Here is a 20,110-nt window from a genome sequence, read left to right on the forward strand (position 1 = left end):
TTCTGGAATTACAATCTATACCAAGAAAGCTTTGATGTCACTAAGTTATTTAATTATTGATTAATAATTACTTACCTAAAACTTTATTTGAAAATTAGAGTTTTTGTTAGGAAAACCCGCATTTTCAGAGGAAAATTTTCGTCGGAGCAAATCGTGAAAAACATATCTCTATGCAGAATTTAATTGCGGTGAATTTTTATTAAGGTGTTTTAGTTGTAAAGTTAAAATCTTCGGAGTTATAGAGCAATAATTGAAAAAAATACGATTTTTCGGCGCCATTTTGTTTATTAAAAAAGTAGCACACTATCTGCGGACTTTGCATACCTATATTATTAATATATAGGATCTAATAATTCGATTCCAGCAATAAAATTGCTGGTAAATAACTTTTCCATGAATTTTGCTAATTAGCCCAGAGTAAGAAGTAAAATACCTAACTATCGAAAGAGATAATGCAACAGAACAAGACGGACGGTAAACCTCTCTAGCTGCTGAATACTTTGTTAATTATAATACCCATATACACCCAAATTTTACTCGGATTATGCTGTCGTTCATACATTAAGACATGGTGTCCAAAAATAATTGTAACTGGGTTTTTAGATAGGTTTTTATTATTTTTTAAATTTAAATAATTTAGGTTCTTGTTTGATATGTATAGGAATTATGTTATAAAATTTAGGTCCAAAGAACATTAGGGATCTTTGTGTTACTGATTTTTTGAACTGTTGAATACTGATATCCATATTTGTTACTGATCAAGTTAATCGGTTGTTTTGAAATTTAAATTTGTTTGAGTTAATATAAACATTTAAAACACAGTTGTAGATGTAGAGGGATTTAACACTAAATATCTTGGATTCATCATAAAAATTTTTTTGTTAGATACAGTTTTCTTTTTTTTTAATTTATTTTTAATAGAGTATTTTGAACTGTTTCGAAAAAGTTAAGAGTTTTGTTCAACGCTCCACCCCATGCCACAATACAATACCTTAAAACTGATTCTGCAAGCTTATAAACCATGATTAATTTTTTCCTAAAAATTTGCCTTTCTCAAAAGAATCATTAATCAGTGAGATGAGGACTTCCAACACATTTTCTGGGAGATTAGAAGAAAATTTTATCGATAGACCATTAGTACTACAGGAAGATTTGCTTTTGATACTATTGATTGTTTGGATAAGTTCAGATTTACCGACTGGTTTTATAAAGAATGAATTCGAGACCTTTCTTGAATTAGGGAGATAGGAAATGGGATCTTTTTGTGGCAAAATAGTTTATGTAATATTTTTACTCACATTTACAAAGTATTTATTTAGATTTTCAGGGTCTGGAAGGGAATATGTTTGAGCAGTGTGGGTTTTATTACGCAGATCGTTTATTATGGACCAAGTTTCTTTTGCAATACTTTTAGAGCTTCCTAGACGGTTTTGGTAGTAGACTTTTTTAGCTGATTTTACAAGTTTAAGATAGGTTGCCCTGTACTTGGTGATATATTCAGTGATAGAGACGTTGATAGTAAATTTCTTGATGTAGAGTAGAGAACGCATATTCTTGGAAGATATTCGGATACCTTTAGTAGTCCAGGGTTTGCGATGTTTTGGCTTAATTGGAATTAGAGGAAATGCTTTATTGAAGATACAGACAAGCTTATCTAAAAATCACTGAAATTATTTTCCACGTCCATAGCAGGAAAGTGCCACTCAGAGGTTAAGCATAAATTTTGGAAGTTACGAAAGTTCCGGGTAGAAAAAATCCTGCCTAAACGTCGGGTTTTCGAGGAGGGTTTGCTAAAGATATTAAACTTCGTATAAACTGCATCATGATCAGATAGTCCAGCATTAATAATTGTAGAGTGGACATCAAGGGGTGAGAAATCTGAGACAGTATAATCAATTATGGTAGATGAAGTTTTTGTAATCCTTGTAGGAGAATCAACGTGCATTGTTAGACCATACGATTCAAATATGCAAGGATATTTGTGTAGCACAAACAGCAGCATAATCAATGTTAAAGTCCCCGCATAAAATTTTTCTACTTTTATGGGGTAAGCAATCTAACAAATTTAGCAGGTTCTGAAAAAATAGTTCCACGGAAGAGTCAGGTGATCTGTAAATGCAAATAATATAAAGATTGAGATTCTTATTGTGGACTAAGGAAAACTCAAAGAAGGCTCCACTTAACAGAAAGTCATATTTTGTTACCAAAGAAAAATCATTGCTCGTAGAAAGAATCAGGGTGCCTCCATGAGCTGCGTTTGGACGATCATACCTAGCAATTGTGGTGTATTTTTCTACAAAAAAAGGCTCGTTGACTTCAAGCCAGTGCTCTGTAACCGTAACTACCGGGGGAAATCCCGATTCCTCTAGGAACAAAAACAATTCATCAGTTTTGTATCTTATAGAACGAATATTAATCAGAACCATGCTAAAGCTGTTATCACTAAAACAATTTGAGGATTCTAGTCCCTCAGAACACGTCGTGATGTTTAAAAATTTCGTTTTGGAGAGACAGCGGAATAGTAATTTCGGTGACATTCCCTTGATTTTTGCAGGTGTATAATCCTTTCAAAAGTGAGAAAGGACCTAAAAGCAGCAAGATCAGCTTCCACCTCATCTGGATCAATTACATAGGCATTGTTAAATTCAAGCAGAATTTGTCTAGATCTTCAGTTTTAGTAGGAAGTCCTTCGGAAGCCAAAAAGAGTTTAACGCTTGTGTTGGTAAATCCATCATAGAACACTGAGGCAGGTTGGTCGTATAGATAATCAAGATGAAGTTTAATGGCTTTTAAGATATCCGGTTCCCTTAATCTGGCTAGAAGATATCGACTATTCGAGTTGTTGGTTAATCTAACTCTTGGTGGGGTCAAAGGATCCAGATTTATCGATGGTTCTAAAGTATCCTTCTTAATGAAATTTATAGTGAATGGAACGGATTCTTAGATTTACAAACTTCGATGGCCTGCTTGTCTGTACGTATGTTTGTGTTTTCTACTTCATCATTGGTAATTGGATTTTCCAAGGTGACAGGGCTTCTGAGATTCTTCGGATTCTTATGTGACTCAGATGAAAGCGTTGGTTCAGAATAGGAAGATTCTATAGACCATTTAATGTTAACGCCAGGTGGCCAAATTTCCTTATTAAATAACAAGTTAATCGATGTTTTAGATTTTATACCTATTTCGAACGAAGAGCCCGTTGTTGTGTCGGCATCTTTAAGGAGTGCGTAACATCTAATATATTCCTTAACTAGCTTCTCTTTAATATAGTGAACGACTTGTATAGAGGTGTACGTTGAGTTCAAGTTACTAATATCCACAAAGTGACATTTGTCGTCTGTAATTTTTGGCTTTTGCTCTCGACTTGGTTCGAAATGTCGGGCTCTTCAGTTTGGGTACTTGCGGTGGCATAAGATGTATTTTTCTTTAATATCTCTTTTTTAGTTGGTAAAGTAGATAGATTTTAGAACCTTTTAGAACCTTTAGAACCTAGAACTAGAACCTTTAGCCACGTAATTGTATAACTTATCACTAAGTCAGGGGAGTAATGTGTAGTGTGTGTGTGTGTTGAGTAAGTGTCTTGTTACTTTGCAAAGTCGACGTCATTGCCTTTGCAAAGAGACGCTAATTGTTTCCGAACGTCTGCGGTCCCTCCGGTGAGTACCGATCCCACAAGGACAGAAACTATTTTTCATTTATTAATTTATAATAAATGAAAAATTTCTGCCCCTGGTAGGATTCGAACTCCCGACCTTTCGTTTCAAAGGTGCGCCACAGAGGGGGTTAAGTAGATAGATTTTTAGTAAAACTGCTCATTTGATTTGAAATTTCACCAATATTTGAAGAAAGCCTTTCTAATCCCAACTTAATCTCAGTTGAATTTGTGTCTTAAAAGCCGACTTAAAAGCCGCATTAGAAAAGTTCCGTATGTTTAAGTTCTCCTTCGTAGAACTTTTTAAAAAGTGAAAGTCTCCTTTCGTACGTAATATTTTTACTGTTCAATTTGCATTTGTATGCGATCTTCGAAAAATGCACATTTTTATAGTGGAAAATCATTAGGTTTGATGTCAAACCTGTTCGTTGGGTAAGTTTGTATATTTTGTATGACGCTTCAACTGCCTTTAAGCATTTTTGCTCACTGTCAAATAAACCACTTTCTTTAGGTCTTCTTTTTTCTGATATTCTTCCATTTTAATACACTACAATCATCTACATAACTAAGTATTTTCTATGGGAAATAAGCCACAATTTTACTAAAAAATTAATTTATTAACGTTTCGAAGCCCAAATCGGGTATCGTTATCAAAATACAAAATACTATTAAAATAAACAAGACCATTAAACGTTAGAATAAGTGAACATCAGTCTTATATTAAAAATAGAGAATTTGATAGATCTCAAATATGTCAACATGCATGGGATAATGAACATAGAATTCAGTGGAGAGATTCAAGTATAGTCCTGAAAGAATCAGATAGTAAAAAGAGAAAAATCAAAGAAGCAGCTCTAATTATGCTAAATGAAACCAATTGTGTCGCAAATTCCTCGGTAGAATGCAGTAGGATGTGGTTACCCTTACTGAAAGAGAAAGTCAATAGAAAGAAAATACCACAATTAGTAAGTCAATAGTCGAGTTAGTACATATTTTATATTTTAGTATTACTTATATATCCATGTATTATTGATATTATTTATAATTTAAACAAAATTATAGTAAAGTCAGAATTTGGTATTAATTTTGAGAGTAATTTAAATGTAAGACCAAATACTTACGATGTCGGGATAGTATCACGAGGTTTTTTCCTGGTTTTCCCTCGTGATTTACTATGGAATCTCTAACGCGAGAATTTTACTGTCATCGTTGAATTTGTTGTCTTTTTAAAGACAGATCACATGCTATGATTTTTTTGCGACGGATATTCTTGAGTTGGGATTGATTTCATGTAATCGAATGAACTATCTTTTAGTAAAGTCGTCCCAAGAACGTAACTCATAAATATTAGCGATATCATTTTAAAGTCTTCTACTTTAAAATGTATAATATACGTCTGAATTGCCAATATAAATGAGTCAGATTAAATAAATTATTAGAAGAATTTTATTACTTAGCAACAACATTTTTGTTTACTTTAATAGTATTTTGTATTTTGACAACGAAACCCGATTTGGGCTTCGAAACGTTAATAAATTCATTTTTTAGTAAAATTGTGGCTTATTTCCCATAGAAAATACTTAATTATAAAAATGCCACAAGGAAATAGCTTCAGAACAAAATCATCTACATATATTATTACTCACAACAAAAGCACGTAGTTGACACATGAAGATTTTTAGATGTAGGACCTAAACCATTGGACTTAGGACCTTTCTAAAGAAAATCATGCAGTACATACAGCCGCCGATATATATGAGAAGCTCCTGAAACTATAATTGTAATACTGGCACTTAGAACTTTCCTTAGGACGACTAGCAGGCACCTTGAACATTCGTCAATAATTCAATTTTAAAAAAATGGCACTTTGGCCCTTTCTAATTTCCACTATTACTCAACCACACACACTACACATTACACTAGGTACCGGTACCTGATTGGAAGAATCCACTGTACCATATGCCAATGGCCATTAGTTGTCGAGGCATTAGGCTAAATAAAAAAATCCACTCTTCAGGATTTTATTGACTAATGCGTATGTATTTTTACGTTAATACGTTCAAACTGTGATTTTCTATCCTATTCCGCAAAGAAAATTATCTTTTAAAAGGAAACGAGTTTGCCGTAGACACATAAATATTTCATTATTAGCTATACCAAATTTTAATCGTAGATATATTATTTAATCCGCCAGCGTTTGTTTGAATTTGATTAAAACCTAAAACTTGTGAATTTATTAAATCTACAAATAATAATTTAGATGCTAAGTAAAATACTTAGAAATATTATAGTATTAAAATTAAATGATGAGATACAAAACTGCTAATTGGTAAGATTGTCTAGCGACTACTAGTGTACCGTTGATGCTTCCCCGTGTTAATTAATAAGACTGATGAATTTTGTTTGGTCTCTAAAAGTTACGATTGGTAAATAAAAAATGACATGAGGCGGCTGTAAGTCTGTTAGTAGAACAAGGTTCTGTATACTATATACAATATATACATTGATTTAATTAGAAATATATAACAAGGCAACAAAAATTGTTATATGAAACAAACGGAGCCTATTAAAATAAACCGAGGAGAAAGACAGGGAGATACCGTCTCACCCAAGCTATTCAGCTAAGCGTTAGAAGATGTATTCAAGCACATGGGATAACTGGGGTATTAATATAAACGGACAATATTTGAATCACTTACGATATGCTGATGTATTTTATTAATAATAGAAAACAGTAAAGAACTACAAAGAATGATTAGTGTGACCAACTCCAATTCAGTCGAACTCGGGGCAAAGCTGAAGAAAATACCTGAAATCCGGGACTTTTTAATGAAAATCGGGCCATTTTTTTTAAATATAGAACTTCAGTCTCATTCTATTGATTATTTAACATTTTTATGTTGACAATGATATTTTTGTTGGGATTAAGCGACAATTGGTTGTAATGAAGTACATTTTTCTTAGTTTTTGACGTTTCGACTTCCAATCCGGAAATCGTTCTCAAAAAAGGAAATTTTTGATGTGATACTAGTATTACAAAGAGCACTAAACGCTAGAATTCTGGGAAAAAGACCGGTTGGAAAGCCAAAAAAACGCTGGGAAGACACAGTAAACAGCGACGCGCAAGTACTTTTAAGAGTCCGTGTATGGAGAAGAGCAGCCACAGACAAACAAGGGTATAGTATAGTATATGGCTTAACACCCCATGTGGGGTTTCGCCGCTTTCGCTTTCTAGATCCATTTTACGGGGTGGATCAGTCCCCATGATCATTGTATTTGTTCACTAATATGTCTCCATTTCTTTCGGTCTATTGCCCTCTCTTTCCATTTTGTAATTCCTGCTCCTCTTAGGTCCTCCTCTACTTCAGTTAACCATTTCGATCTGGGTCGACCACGTCTCCTTTTTCCTCCTGGTTGCCACAATATCATAGCTTTTGATACTGATTCTGGTCCTTGTCTCCATATGTGACCTAGCCATTTGGTTCTTTGTACTTTTATTTTCTTTACTATATCTTCACCATTTAATTCTTCTAAAATTTCTTTATTCGTTCTCCTTCTATAGTCTTGTTTTTCGATTCTCACTGGACCCAGTATTGTCCTTATTATCTTTCGTTCATTTATCCTTAATTTCTCTTCTTCTTTTTTTGTCATAGTCATGGTTTCTGCTGCATACATCGTTATTGGTCTTATTATTGTTTTATATATATTCATTTTTGTTTGTTTGGTCAATATTTTACTCTTTAGTAGTTTTCTGTTTGCTTGGAATACCCGGTTTGTCGCAGTTATTCTTTCTTCGATCTCCGTTTTTCTTTCCCCTTTGTTATTTATCATAACGCCCAGGTATTTAAATTTCTGTACTTCCTCGAATTTTTTATTTCCTATCCTTATCTCTCTGTTTTGTTCTGCTTTTCCGTGTCTCATTAATTTTGTTTTCTTTTCATTAATTCTTAGTCCCAAGACAAACAAGGGTGGAGGCAAAAAATAAACGAGGTCAAGGCTCAAAATTAGTATTACATTCTAGAAATTGTCGACTTTTTTGCATCCCACCAATTCAATTTGATGTGAATTCTTAAAACAATAACGTATTCAAAATTTCAAACCAAAATTTTACCAAATCGTTGAAAATTCGGATGGCTCGGAAGCCTTGTCCGGGACGCCGGGACACGACATCGTAATTCGGGCTATGTCCCGGACGCCAGGACACGACTTGGTAATTCGGGCCATGTCCCAGATTTTTCGGGCTAGTCGGTCACACTAAGAATGATGAAATAACTAGATAGAGAATCGACAAAAATAGAACTGAAGATGAATTTCAGGAATATGATTACTGCAGAAAGAGTCATAGAATAGATATAAAAGTCATAGAATATGATAACCTTGAGCACCATTCGGAAAACTCTTACATTTTAAAGAACAGAGAATATCCCCAAGAGTCTTTAATCAATGTATACTCCATATCCCCATAGGTGGCTGTGGCTCTCAGACCTGGACTTTTACAAATGAAAATATGGTAAAAGTAGTAGAGGCTGAAAGGTCTGTGAAAAGACAACTGCTGAACATTAAACTAATAGACAGGAAAGAAGCGAATGGATCCGTAACAAAACAAAACTGAGAGACGTCTCAACACAAGTATGGTTCTTTTCATGAGCATTTTTCAGTGCGTCACAAATGATAGAAAAAAAAGGTTAGTCCGTGATAAATACACATTTATGACATTTACTCTAACATGACATTTTAGATAAATCTGACAGTTGTCATATTTTATTTGCAATTTGGTATAAAAACAAATCAATTGTGTTTATTGCATTTATAAAATGGTATTTTCTTTGATTTGTATAGTCTTATAAATTGTACAGATTAAATTTTTTTATATAGAATAATATAATGTTAGTTAATATTATATTATTAGCGCCATCTATTGACAACTAGATTAAATGTTATAAATGTCACCGACGAAATGTAATCAGAGACGTGCGTTTTTTTTGACACATACAATAGGGAACTTGCATAAATTTTTAAATATTAAAATAATATTAAAAAACATAAGGTAACATGATCTTAAAACGCTTGCATGCGAAAAAAACCAATATTTTTAACCCGTACGCTAATTACGGCGCTTTGAAAATGCTATAAAATTCAAATATCTTAGGAGGCTCTTGAACGTCCTTCTATTGGTCTGACGTCAGAGGCCACAGTCATCTACGTCTACGATTAGGTATTACGGGTGTATTACATTTTAATCGTATTTAAATGGATATTACCAGCTATTATTTGTATTCTTGCATAGTTCTACAATCAGTTTATTTACTTTAAAGTCAAATTTATAAATCTTTAGAAATTATTAATGTGTTTATAACGTATAAGTATTATTACTCACGGGGGGTTTTCAAAAGAAAGCGATTAAGTACAATAGTTCATTTTAATCGTCTTTAATTGAAAATTCCTACGTATTATTTATGTTCATCTTATATATTGTAAGTAGTTCCCCAATCAGCTTAGTTTCAAACTGAAATTAGTACCATTATATGTACTATAGTTAACGGTTTTCCCCGTGGGTTTCATCTACCTAACTCTAATCGAAGGATTTCGTATATCCTGGAAAAGATTACGGTGTAATTTGCATAATAATAAAGAAACTAAATTTTTATGAAGTTTATTATATTTGATTGTAATGTTTATTAGTACCTACTGGAGCCTTTCATTATTGTGTTCAAAGCCTTCTGAGAAAAGATTATGGTGATTAGCAGACGTACCGATAGCCAACAAAACCCTTCTTTACAAAGTTAATAATACGCATAAATAAGAAGAATCATTATTGTAATTTTACAAGTTAATATCTTTATCATCTCAGCTTATAATACTCACACAGCATCCCTCGGTAGACCGCAAGCTATAGTAGAAACATGACTGTAGATTGCATACTATAGTAGCACTAATACTTTTTAGTTACTCTTACTTTTATTACTAAGTTTTGTTTATTTTTAAGTTACTTGTTTCTTTTTTCAACACAAGAAACGACAAAAGTAATTTCATAAAAAAGAACTTTTTGATGCATCCAGGTGCATCCAAGCACTATACAGTACTTATATTGCGCAGATTTGTTTTCCATTTTGATAAAGTATATTACACACTAAATACACTAAACTACACTAAATACAATAACATAAATACCGAGCAAACGTCACAGTTATTCGACACGCACAACTGGCAATGGCAAACTGGATTCAAAGCAAACGGGCGAAAACGATAAATGTGGCCTGTGACGTCAGACCAAAGCTCGCGCTTTTGAAGTTGTTTGAAACGGAAATTTTAGGCGCGGAACTTTGATCAGATGTTGTACGTACACTATTCATTGTTAAGACGTAATATTTTGAATATAACATTTTTAAACATAAATTAACAATTTTATGCAAAAAAATTTTTTAGTGCAAGTTCCCTATTTAATGCGTTAGAGAGAAATCGAAAAACTGTGACGCACTGAAAAATGCTCATGAAAAGAACCATAGCAAAGCTTTAAATGGAAGCTCGCCGGACATACCCTAATAGGCTATTGATTATGTATTTTAGAAAGGAACTACAACGTTAACAGGGTTTTATTGTTTTATGTAGTCAATGGATCTCTAAATATGACAAACCCGTGGAGTGCTACCATTTAAAGGGGTGCGTTTTTGAGAAAGGGGTGAATTAGTCCCTAGGCACAAGGCGAATTAGGGTGAGTTCTATGCACTTTTGATACAAACACGTCTACATGAAAATTGTTCCCGGTTAAATTTATTATCAAAAAATCACATTTTAAAGTCAAAAATACTTTTTTTTACAAAACTATATTCAAAAGAAAAGCAAGAAAAAAACATGAAAGATAGCAATTTTGTTTTTTGCCTCATAACTTTTTTCCACGGGGATATAGGTATAGGCATTGCTTTACAGAAAAAAAACTTCCATCATTTCTCTTTAAAATGGCGTTTAGTAGAAGTCTGTATAATCGATAGTTTCCGAAAAATGATTTTTCAAAATTTGCCCCTCACAGCGATTTTGGCCCTTTTTCCTTGTTACTTCTCAAACATCGTTCTGTAGCTACAGCAACATCTTGGACATCAACATTAATTGAAGAAAATGAATTACCGACAATGACGCTAACGCTAACTTCCATTTCCATTATACCACAAACATTCACCTCGGATGCTAATTCAAATCTTGACTCGCAGCCTGTACCATCGAACAAAATAAAAAAATAATATCTATGATACATAATAATATTACATATTTTGTCTAGAAATTGTCCGTAGATTCGGCCTACTGGGATACCACACAAAAAACGCGCCTCCAGACTCTACCTCATAGGTGGCGGGGAAAAGGGTCAAAAATAGATTAATAATAGCAGAGGAATGTAAAGATCACAATAAAATGTATGAATAAAAAAATATATAGATAGAAAAGTAAGCCTAACGTTTTGTTTTTATTGTATTCTTATGAGCATTCGAGAATCTGGTCAAGTTTGGAGCGCTGTAGAACCTAGATAAATAAATAAAATTAAACAAAATTTATTTAGTCTTTTTGGATATACATTTTTAATTTATTTACTCTTTTTGGAGTATAGTAAAACCTCGATATAACGGACTAATTGGGGGGACGTGGTGTCCGTTAAAGCCGAAAGTCCGTTATATAAAAATAGGCTTAAAATTAATAAAAACACTTTTTTGCAAGGTACGCTGCCCTTTTGTATCTAGGTACTACTGCATTATCTTCATGCAGTACACTGCATTTAAATATAAAAAATACAAAACATAAACCAAATTATATTTAATTATTATTTGGACATTCCTCGGGAAGTGATGTTGTTTGATATCAACACGCTTGATTTCGGTCATCCCGCTTTAAAAAAGGAATCAAGTTTTGTTTGCACTTTTTAAGTTTGCTGTTTTTTTATAATCCACTCTCCAAAATTACAAAAATGTGTGTAGTATAGTTGAACTTCACTATCTGAAAAAGAATACATATTATATGTTATTAGATCGTCAAGATGTTATCCCCTACCTGTGATAACTTCATTTTTGGCAGTGTTCTTTTGTCTTCTTCGCTATGTTCATTTCCATCCTCATTTTTTAGGTTCATAAATTCATCTGCTATTTCACTTTTAGTCATGATGTTATACCCAGTGTCACCTTCACCTACTTCTAGCCATTGTAAAACATCTGCCTCAGCTACTTCCTCTCCGGCATTATTAGGTATTGTCCTACAGAAATCAGGAACTTCCAAATATCTGTGGTGAACCATGCCCTTTTAGAGCTATAATATGAAACGGGCATATTATGCATTATATCTTTTAAAACTCTAGGTTTACGAGATTTGCCAACAATTAGAGGAGTCAATCTATGCGATCCATTGGCGTTAGCACAAAGCTGTGCCGAGATCCTCCTTGCTAATTTTTCTTGCAGAATTCGGTTCTTCCAAATTCTTTGTAAAATACAGCGTTTGAAGTCCACGGGTACCCCGTTGGTATGCAATATATCTTGGTATGGGACGGGTTAAGCAAGTACAATATTTACAGGACATTTTTATTTTTTTTACATTTCACCGGATTTTTTGTCCGATATATCCGAAGTTTGTTAAATAGAGGTCCGTTATATCGAGGTTTTACTGTACTTAGGAAATGTTCTTGTTGGAACTTTACCACGCTGAGCAGATGGGACGTGAATTATTTAAAATTCTCTCATCTTAATTTCCTCTGCATCCTGTTTGATTTATAAATTTTGAAAATCTCAGGAGGTGTAACCAAAGAAAGTATTCCACCTGTTGTCAATCTGATGGTATGGGAACGATATTTATTGTCGGTTTCTGTACTGCTAGATTGAGAACTTAGTTTGTTAAAATTAAACAACTTCATAGTGTACATTGTTTGTTGAAAAACCCTATACAAAATTGCTATAATGTTATTTTATTGTAAAATGAACTGAAAAAAAGGTATAACTTCCAAAAAAACTTAAAAAATTTTCACTTATTTTTGTTTATATCTTTCTTGTTGGTCACATGACGATAAAAAGTAATAAAAACAAAATCGTAGAGAATTTAATTTGCTACATTTTATGTTTTATTAATTTTTCTGTACGGTTGGTAGTTTAAGAGATACAGTGCGAAACCCCTTTGCACCCCTTTTTCAAGATGGCGGCCGGGGGACAAGAGTGGCGACCCCAAAAACTTGAACTTAAGCTTCTGCTGACCTCCCCTACACATTAAAAAAATAAAATTGACTCATCTAACAAATCCAAGCTATAGCCTAAAAATGTAACATTTCAATGGACTAATTATGTTACATAAGTGTGTGTATTCCCATAAAATATACTCCTTAGTTAATATAAAAATGTCACAAGGAAATAGTTTGAGAGGCATAAAATGAATCCAGAGTTTCCAGTTTTCTTGTATGCAAGGAGTGTGTGAATGCTTTGTTATATTTAAAAAATATGTATATGTATATTAAATTTATCCTGAACAGGTAATTTAATTTTGCTAAACTTTGCATTATAAATAAGTCGAAAAAAATATCGTGTACTTGGATGTTTTTGTGTAGTAAATATTTGCTTAAGAAATATTCAGAGGACTGTTTGTTTAAAAAGAATATGAAAACATTTACCTTGTTACGTCAGTAATTTGCACACGTATTTAAAGAAGACCATTATTCGAAACAAAATTCAGTTTTTAAGTTTGAAGAAAAAAGAAGTAAAGCATAAAACCCATAAATTATTTTAGTATTAACAAAAAATACCTATATGAAAAAAATAAAAACCAGAAAAAATATTATAAATATTTTTAACTACTAATGTTATTTCATCTAACAATAAAACACTGAAAACGTTTGTTTTCTATACTTCCACAGAATTTATTACAACTATGTGACTACAGCTGTTTCGGCAGAGTGCCTTTCTCAAGTGATTTAGTTTACAATGGTTTGCCTATTTAAAGTCTTTAACTGAAGAGCTTGAGGAGTGGGGAGCTGTTTGTCTCGGGTTGGTCATTCAGAATTGTATCTGTATTTTTCAATTTATTAATTTCCATATATTCTAATAAAGATGGTTTAAGTGAATATGCAGAATTTGAAACTGTTCATTAAAAGAATGATTATGATCTAGTCTAGAAGGTGAAGTACGTATGTAGAAGTGTCTGTTTTTCTATTGTTGAAAGCCCTTTTGTGTTCTTCTATCCGTTTGTCAAAAGTTCTGCTAGTTTGACCGATATAAGTTTTCGGATCTTATTGTTCTTAATATATTTGCTTAAGTTGTTGTTAGTTCTGAAAGCTGGTGTTATTCCTTTCTTTTTTATGAATCTGGCTATTTTTGTTGTTATCTTGCCAGTATATGTGATAGAGCAGAAGGTACTGGGTTCTTTCTGTGGTGGTGGATAGACTATTTTCGGGGCTTTCTTATGGAGTTTTTGGTTTAAAATTTTGTTAATTGTTTGTTCGTTATAGCCGTTGTTTACTGCTATTTGTTTAATGATGTTCAGTTCTATCTCGAAGTTACTTTTTGACATGGGAATGTCTGTCAGTCTATGTATCATGCTATCGTAGGCTGCTAGTTTGTGTTGTGTAGGATGGGATGATGAATTGTGTATAGGTGTGTCAGTATGGGTAGGTTTATGATATACGGAGAACTCATGTTTGTTGTGTAGTCTGGTAATTGTTATACATAGACTGACAGAAATTCCCATGTCAAAAAGTAACTTCGAGATAGAACTGAACATCATTAAACAAATAGCAGTAAACAATGGCTATAACGAACAAATAATTAACAAAATTTTAAACCAAAAACTCCATAAGAAAGCCCTGAAATTAGTCTATCCACCACCACAGAAAGAACCCAGTACCTTCTGCTCTATCACATGTACTGGCAAGATAACAACAAAAATAGCCAGATACATAAAAAAGAAAGGAATAACACCAGCTTTCAGAACTTACAACAACTTAAGCAAATATGTTAAGAACAATAAGAGCCAAAAGAGAAAACAACTACAGAGTGGTGTTTACAAACTAACTGGTGGTGACTGTCCGAAAACTTACATCGGTCAAACTGGCAGAACTTTTGACAAACGGATAGCAGAACACACAGGGCTTTCAACAATAGAAAAACAGACACTTCTACATACGCACTTCACTTTCTAGATCATAATCATTCTTTTAATAAACAGTTTCAAATTCTGCATATTCGAAATAAAGGCCTTAAGCTATCTTTATTAGAATCTACGGAAATTAATAAATTGAAAAATACAGATATAATTCTGAATGACCAACTCGAGACAAACAGCTCCCCACTCCTCAACATCTTCAGTTAGAGACTTTAAATAGGCAAACCATTGTAAACTAAATCACTTGAGAAAGGCACTCTGCCGAAACAGCTGTAGTCACATAATTGTAATAAATTTTGTGGAAGTATAGAAAACAAACGTTTTCAGTGTTTTATTGTTAGATAAAATGAACTTCCATCAAGTAACGGTCGAATCCATCAATTAATGTTATTTTGTTTCATACCGGCCCATCGACCCACTGGTGCGTCTTTGTTAGGATCAATCCATAAAAAAAAAATTAGAACCTTTAACCATCCAAAGATAATGCAGCTCCCGTTCCCCATATTTTTTTATCTTTACTCCCGATTGCGCCGTTTGATTGATACATTTTGCAAATTAGAACTCTTATCTGATATCAGATAATCAAAATCTTTTTTAACAGCTTAGATAAAAAGCGGGTCTCTCTAAAACCATTTTTACAATTCGGGCGCCGTTGGTGTCAATATTCGCTGATTCTGTTATACTTTAAGCGAGTGTTTTAATCAAAATGTTTTGCTGAAGATGTGGGAGGAATGCGAAGTCATAAAAACCATACAAACGAAAAAAATGGAATACCTAGGCCACATAATGAGAGGGGAAAAGTACTCCCTGCTAAGACTCATAATCCAAGAAAAATCTCTTCTTCTTCTTCTTCTTCTTTTTGTGTAGACATGACTATCTGTTTTTCAATGTGCCTCTAGTAAGTTGTCCTGGAAATTGTCCTATCGTTTTCCTGGAAAGAAAAATCTCTGGAAAGAGAAATGTGGGACGTAGGAGGATTTCCTGGTTGCAAAATTTTAGGCAGTGGTAAAAAAGTTAAGATTACTGTGATGGTAGCCAACCTCCAATAGGAGACGGTACTCGGTACTGCAAGAAGAAGTTTTCTGTTCTCGCTAACTTCATTATACATATAGGAGTGGGTTCCGTAATCTGTTGTGCCCCAGACTCCCATATAAAGAAGCGAGTGAGTCCAACAAACTGCACCCTTAAACTTTAATTAGTAAGCGGCTGTATAACTAACTATATACTATTAACTACTATACCGGGTGTCCACTTATATTTTCCCCCATTTTAACTGCCTATAACTTCTAAACGGCTCAAGATAGAAATATGCGGTTTTTGATGAAATGTTTTATTTTAGTAAAAGTTTTGTCTGAATGGATTCAGTTTTTTTATATCGCTTTCAATTACGAAAAAAAAATGGCGGATTTTTAAAAAAATACTTGATTTTTTTTTAATGGAACACCCAATATATTTTTTTGTAAATTGAAAGAACCGTTATTCACCTATCCAGAGATTTAAAGTTTTTTAAAATCGGTTGTCAAATGACTGAGTAATTAATTTTTAAAATGAGAGGTACAACGTGTATATCGTATATCACATAACTAAATAACATAACTAAGCAAATTGATATTATGTTATGTGATTTCCACAAAGCATCTCTCATTTTAAAAATTAATTGCTCAGTCATTTGACAACCGATTTTAAAAAACTTGCTAAACTAAACTAAAGCGCTGGATAGGTAAATGACCGTTCTTTCAATTTACAAAAAAAAAATACTGGGTGTTTCAATAAAAAAAGTCAAAAACTTTTTTCAAAAATCCGCCATTTTTTATTTAAAAGCGATATAAAAATTCAATCTATTCAAACAAAACTTTTAATAAAATATTTTTTTTTCTCTGATTCTGGCTTTGGTTTAGAACTAGAACCTTTAGCCACGTAATTGTATAACTTATCACTAAGTCAGGGGAGTAATGTGTAGTGTAGTTCGGAAACAATTAGCGTCTCTTTGCAAAGACAATGACGTCGACTTTGCAAAGTAACACGACACTTACTCTAAAAGATGGAGAGACTAAAATATAGTCCGTTCTTTAACGGTAAAATATTGCAAAACCTCTAAATTTTAAAGAACCTCTTGGATTGACATGAAATTTGGCATACACATAGCTAACAAGTCAAAGAAAAAAAGTGATATTGTGCCGATATGTGCTTTTGCCATGGGGGTGGTTTTCACCCCCTCTTGTGGGTGAAAAACTATTCGTCCAAAGAAAGTCAGGAAATGGATAAACTGGCTAATTTTAAGTAACTTTTGTTCTATAGAGTTTTTTCACTAAGTCAATACTTTTCGAGTTATTTGGCAGTGAATATGTTCATTTTTTCAACAAAATAACCACGCTTTTAGACGGTTTTTCGCAAATAACTCAAATAGTAAGTATTTTGTCGAAAAATTATTCTTATCAAAAATATAGCCTGTAAAAAATTAAAAAAAATGGTGTATATATCACGTCTCTACACCTAGTAGAAGCAGCGTTATAGCTAATGAAAAATAGGTTCATATTCGTCAAATTCCAAATGGAATACTTTAACGTGAAATAACCAAAAATGAAACACATTTCTGGGAAAACTCATTTCAACTTATTTAAAGTGTTTAAAAAACTTCATTTTTGTTTTATAAAAAAAATTTCTAGCATTAAAATTAAACAAGTTACGCTCAAAATAAAGTTAGTCTCTTTTGGTTTTGGTAAAAAAATCGAGAAATTCACCCCCTAATTAGTATTTTAAATGAACTTAATCGTTACGACTTCACAAGTTTCTTGACTCGTGTATATTGTTTATATGATCTGTAAGTTTCATCGATTCAAAGTCGTTATTTTTAAAAGGGCTCTAGTTAAATGGGGTTGAACGAGTCACTGATCACGAATGTATGCAAATTTAGAAACAGCAAATCTTAATCAATTTTTGTCTAAGAGAAAAACAAAAAAATACATGATATTCAGAAAAGCAAATCTGACTTTTTTGTGTTTCGAGATTTTTGGTATCTCTAACAATTTTTAAGCTATTTTGAATCAAAGCATATTTTTAAAAATTTAAATTTTTCAAAATTTTACTTTGAAACCAAATTTTTTCAAAAATAAGCACTTTGAATCAATGAAACTTACAGATCATATAAACACAACATAAGTAAAATAATTTGTGGAGCGGTAATGATTAATTTCATTTAAGTTGTTAATTAGAGGGTGGTCTTCCCGATTTTTTTAAAAGGGACCTACTTTATTTTGAGCGTAACTTGCTTAAATTTAATGCTAGAAACTTTTTGTAAAAAGAGAAATAAATCTTTTTTTAGACACTTTAAAAAAGTTATAATAGGTTTTCCCCAAAAAGTGCTTAATTTTTTGGATATTTCACGTCGAAATATTCTATTTGAAATTTGGTGAATATGAATCTATTTTTCATTGGCTATAACTCTGGTTCTACGAGATCCAGAGACCTAACGCGTATACCATTTTTTACATTTTTATAGGCTATATTTTTGTTAAGAACATTTTTTTCGACAAAATACTTACTTTTTGAGTTATTTGCGAAAAACCGTCTAAAAATGTGGTTATTTTGTTGAAAAATGAACATATTCCCTCGCAAATAACTCGAAAAGTGTTGACTTGGCGAAGAAGCTCTATAGAACAAAAGTTACTTAAAATTAGCCAGTTTACCGATTTCCGGACTTATTTTGGACATATATTTTTTCACCCCCAAGAGGGGATGAAAGTCACCCCCAGGGCAAAAGCACACATCGGCACAATATGACTTTTTTTCTTTGACATGTAAGCTATACGTATGGCAAATTTCATGTCAATCCAAGCGGTTCTTTAAATTTTAGAGCAAAAACCGTGAAAGAATGGACTAATAAAACATTTCAGCGAAAATCGCATATTTCTATCTTGAGTCGTTTAGAAGTTATAGGCAGTTAAAATGTGGGAAAATATAAGTGGACACCCGGTATAACAAAAACTATGGACCTAACAAATTTCACCGAAATACTAATAATGTTTTTCTCGTACACTGCTTGTTATACTCAAGTCTATAATACAAAAATCCTCTTAAAGTTCTCATTGGATCACGTGACTTGTATTTAGGGTACGACCTCACTTCGACGCCAAAAACTGAAAAAATTTACATGACTTTCCCATAAAAATTAACATGAGCGCCTCCACCAAATCCCAAGGTCCAAAATAGTAAATTGGTCGGAAAATCGTAATCTCAGGAACGGCTATACTGATCATGAGTAAAAGGTATTGATGGAAAGGGGGGATTGCGATTATTATTCTGATTAAAACGTGTTGCAGCGAATTGAGTACTTTAATTTTATCTCTCTTGTATACATTGTGTATGCCTTATACATATGCCTGGATCCCGCGTACCAAAAAAAAGGGGATTAAGTTGAAAATTTGTTAATACCTTAACGGTGTCGAGTCGAACAAACTTTGATGTATGGTAACACTGGAACAGGGGACGTTTTAATTGTGGAGCAGGCTAAAAATTTGGAACGTCAGGTTACGAAAACGTCCCATGTATTTTGTCGGACAGAACATCCAATTGATTTGTTACGCTTTCATTAAACTCCCATGCAAAAATCAGACTGCTAACCAACATGATTCCTGTCATTTTGGCATGTTCTTCGTGTTCCACTCATTAAAATGCCCAGTTGCTGATAAACCCAGTCTGATTTTTGCATGAGAGTTTAATGAAATGGTAACAAATCAATTGGAAGTTCTGTCCGACAAAATACATTGAACGTTTTCCTAGTCTGATGTTCCAAATTTTTGAAGTTATAAGTACTTCTTTAGGCACGAGGGTAAATTTTTCATTTTACTGGGTGCATGCGCACACCGACAGTATGGTATAAACGTTATACGAGATCTGATTGGGTGTTAAAATCATCTGTCAATAATTGTTCAATATGGAGATTTTGGATAAACAAAAACATTAATGTTGTGTAATATAGTCGGTTTGCTAAACTCAGACACAACTGGCTAGTGATTTTAGTCTGTAATTTTTTTGTTTTTTGCCAATTTTGCCAAAGTTGGCAAAATTACAAAATATTTAGTAATTATTAACTATTTAATAATTATTTTTTTGGCAATTTTACCAAATTGGCAAAATTACTTACTAAAATCACTAGCCAGTTGTGTCTGAGTTTAGCGAATTGACTATATTAGTTTTTATTGTTGTGATGGCAGAGAAAAAGGCAAGTCTATAATACATATTATTATAGTGACTTTTTAAATAGTTTTTAAAAGCGACAGGTACGTAATAATTGTAAATATTTGAGTATCCTAATAAAAAATTTCATAGGTACCTACCTATTTG

The 20,110-nt window shown here is 32.8% G+C and overlaps 1 protein-coding gene across 1 annotated transcript in view; it reads left to right on the top strand.

Annotated features, from left to right (window-relative positions):
- LOC126881544 (T-box transcription factor T-like) overlaps positions 1 to 20,110 on the top strand; it is an 82,397-nt gene that overhangs the window by 39,995 nt on the left and 22,292 nt on the right. The window lies entirely within an intron of this gene.

This window comes from Diabrotica virgifera, chromosome 3 (assembly GCF_917563875.1).
Source record: "Diabrotica virgifera virgifera chromosome 3, PGI_DIABVI_V3a".
NCBI classification, from domain to species: domain Eukaryota; kingdom Metazoa; phylum Arthropoda; class Insecta; order Coleoptera; family Chrysomelidae; genus Diabrotica; species Diabrotica virgifera.